Source organism: Lytechinus pictus, chromosome 6 (assembly GCF_037042905.1).
Source record: "Lytechinus pictus isolate F3 Inbred chromosome 6, Lp3.0, whole genome shotgun sequence".
Classification (NCBI taxonomy): domain Eukaryota; kingdom Metazoa; phylum Echinodermata; class Echinoidea; order Temnopleuroida; family Toxopneustidae; genus Lytechinus; species Lytechinus pictus.
The window spans coordinates 14,254,976-14,258,303 of NC_087250.1; the positions used below are offsets into that span (position 1 = coordinate 14,254,976).

Sequence of the window (3,328 nt, forward strand, 5' to 3'; positions counted from 1 at the left end):
CCCGATTTTTAGATAAAGGGACAAAGATTTGGCAATAAAAATGAAGAAAATTCCGACGAATATAAAAGGTGATCTGTCATATTCATGACAGACCACCTAATAAATAATTCTTGGAATCCAGTTTGCATGTAGATTTTGTTAGGTATGGCAAACCTCTATCAAGATTTCAGGTTGTTCTGAACAACCTTGAATATGTAAGTTAATAACAGGTATGTTGGTCTTGATTTTGAAGACTTTCTCTAAATCTCTAAATGAAATAGGCTTATGGTAATTACCTTGGTGTTGACAGTTCTGAAGCTTTTTGCCAGATTGTCGATGAGGTCTATGACGGACAACCTCTCGCGAATGGTTCTAAGATATACGAGATATGTTGAACAAATAACAAAACAAAATCTAAGTGAGAACATGCACTTGCAGTCACACTTTCACTCCAATGCCCGCACGGTGAGTCAAAACCGGCCGTAATTATTTATATTTATTCAAAGCATCTAGATATAGCTGGTGCTGACTCGCCCTACGGCCACCGTATAGCGGAAATGTGACTGCGCAATGAGAAAATTTACAATTTGCACTGAAATCTTAACAAAAGCCATGCCTGTTCAAACTTCATACATCTTTCATTAGAAGAATAGGTTGACTGAATTCTTATATCATTTGAATATTCATTATTATAATTTCTGCCATTATAGGTTTTTAAAATTGTAATGTAAATGCAGTTAGTTTTGTAAATGATTGTTTATGCAATATTATCCTTTAAATACCCAAAAGTCAATCGTATCCATTTGAGTATCATTACAGTACATTAGATTAAATAGAAATTCTCATTTTTGTCTAATAAGCTATTAAATCATTTGGATACCACGTCTACAATTCAATTACAAAGAAAGAGCAAATCAAGACGGTACTATACATATAACAGGTAACTTCCCTTAAGTCTAGTCTCTTTGACGAATAGAAATGAAGTTGGATTTTAGTCAGAAATTATAAACCTTTGAATAATGTGGTCCGTAAACATTATTACTATTTAGGATTATCAGTCTTATGAAAGGTAAACGTGTGCAAGTTTAACTGTCTAAAAAAATAGTTCACAATATTTCATGAAGTAAAGAGGCTGCATTGAAGGTGCTGAAAAATTATTTATTATATTTTGAGTACACTTCAAATCTCCTTTATACTCACTTTACTCCCATGACTTTCAGCGTTTCATCAGTAATCCGCAATAAATTACTTCCTTTGATGTTATTACCTATGGTGATGAGGATATGAATCATACATTGGACCAACTTTACATGGTGAACTAAAATAAATGTATGATGGATACTATTCTATCAAGCGACATTTAAATGTTACACATTTAAGTTGTATTACACAATCTCATTTTCTGATCATTAAACATTATTTGTTTTATTGGCAATGAAATAAAAATAACGGATACGAGGATTGTCATACATAATGTATAAATAAGTATACAGTCTTTTATTTTGGCATTATAATAGCTTTAATTTATAAAAATGGCCCTTTGTGTTGTTCTCTTCTTATTGTATACTCTGCATAATTATGTTTATTATGTTTGTATTCATGTTGTTTGGAACGCTCACCGAGAATTCAAGAAAAAATACTGAAGATGTAAGTTTAACCTCAATCCATTGAATCTAAAATAAGGACAACAGTATGCCAATAACTGATGGAGCCACCCTACTAAAAAAAGACTAATAAATATATAAGAATAAGGACAGGGATTTGAAATGTCATTCATATTGGGAATTCCAACACGCTGGTCATTAGGAAATAAAACACGTCATTTCATTTTATTTCATTTCTTTCCATATTCAATTAAGAACAAACAATCATTACCATTAATTGCAGTTATCATTATAACTTTAATCAGGGCTTAAATTATTCAAATGCCATGTCCAGCCTTGGGTTCCCTATTGACTCTCTTTGACGCCCATCTTATTGCTTTTGATATTTCCCTTTTTTTGTCCTAATTGTGATACAATTCACAAATGTGCCTTATGGCAAAGTTGTATTGCCCTGAAATAAAATGTAAAGCCTATTCTATGCAAAAAGACCTAAGACTTACGCTCGAGGATAATTCCCTCTTTAGATAAGTCATTCTTCGTGAAGTATTTTCTAACATCCTCAGGTGTCCAACTCTGCAACTGGTGAAGCTGAATACCATCATCCGACATGGTGACAAGGTCTTGCAAATGTCTGGCAGAAATAAATAGATACTTGGTTATTATCCCAAAACTAATAAAAGATATCAAGTGCAGTAATATGCAACGATATGGGAAGGTCCTGCCTTCCCATCCTCACAACTGAACAGCAACGATATTTCAACACCCCCCCTCCCCCGCCACCTCCACAACGCTTGTCCTTCCTGTTTTCCCGGATTTGCCACAAATTATATTATTTATCGGATTAACGACCCTTCGGAATAACGAACTTTTTTTTTCATTTTCGGTTTAACCAACCTTCCGAATAACGATCTTCATTTCGTTTTCGGACTGACGACCCTTCGGAATAACGAACGAAACCCATTTTACTTATAGTATGGCAAGGCACATTAAAGTCCATGCAGTGCCCCTCATCAGCACATTTGCTTATCTGCGCGATTCTGATAAAAAGACCACAAACTTTCCAACTGCAAAACATAGATCTTTCACTAAATAAAATCAACCACAGGTTTTTATCCAAGAAAATCATATATTTCTCTCAAATATTTATGAGAGTTTCGGCACACTTACTCACAAGAATGTAAGTATGGGGACTACAATTTCACAACACAGATTTGTCAAGCAGGTTTGTGCTGAATGATGACCCCAAAATGGTCCACTTTTTGTTTATTTTTTTTTCAATGCAAATCCGACAAATCCTGGTTAGGTTTCATTGAATGTTTGATATCATGGATTTTGACTGAGTAATAGAGCTTTTAACTCAGAAAGAAAGAAAGAAAGAAAGAAAGGAGGAAAGAGAGAGATAAATGAAATCAAAAGGAAGGATATAAATCAGAGAGAGAGAAGGGGATAGGGTAGACGGGGTTTTGAATAGGTAAACATGTGTGTCGGTGTAACTTAAGATGTGGATTCTGAGATGTTGGGAAAATGATAAATTGTTCGTTTATACGCAAGCGCAGGGATGTTGGACTGACGTCTGTCGGGGAAAAAGACAAACTGTTGGCCCGACAGTTTGCCATTTTTCCGGGTCACGCAGGACTATTTCAACTGCTCTATGGAGGCTTACCTTGTTCTTTGTCAAAATATCAATGTCAAAATGCATCGTAATTAAATTGTTGATTTTTTTTTCGCAATGCAAACGTGGGAAG

The 3,328-nt window shown here is 34.6% G+C and overlaps 1 long non-coding RNA gene across 1 annotated transcript; it reads right to left on the reverse strand.

Annotated features, from left to right (window-relative positions):
- Positions 1 to 273: 273 nt before the first annotated feature.
- LOC135154417 (uncharacterized) lies at positions 274 to 2,210 on the reverse strand. Its single transcript, XR_010293812.1, has 3 exons — positions 2,084 to 2,210; positions 1,180 to 1,246; positions 274 to 351 (listed from the first exon to the last, which is right to left on the reverse strand). It is a non-coding gene; the product is annotated as an uncharacterized LOC135154417 (long non-coding RNA).
- Between the last annotated feature and the right edge of the window lie 1,118 nt (positions 2,211 to 3,328).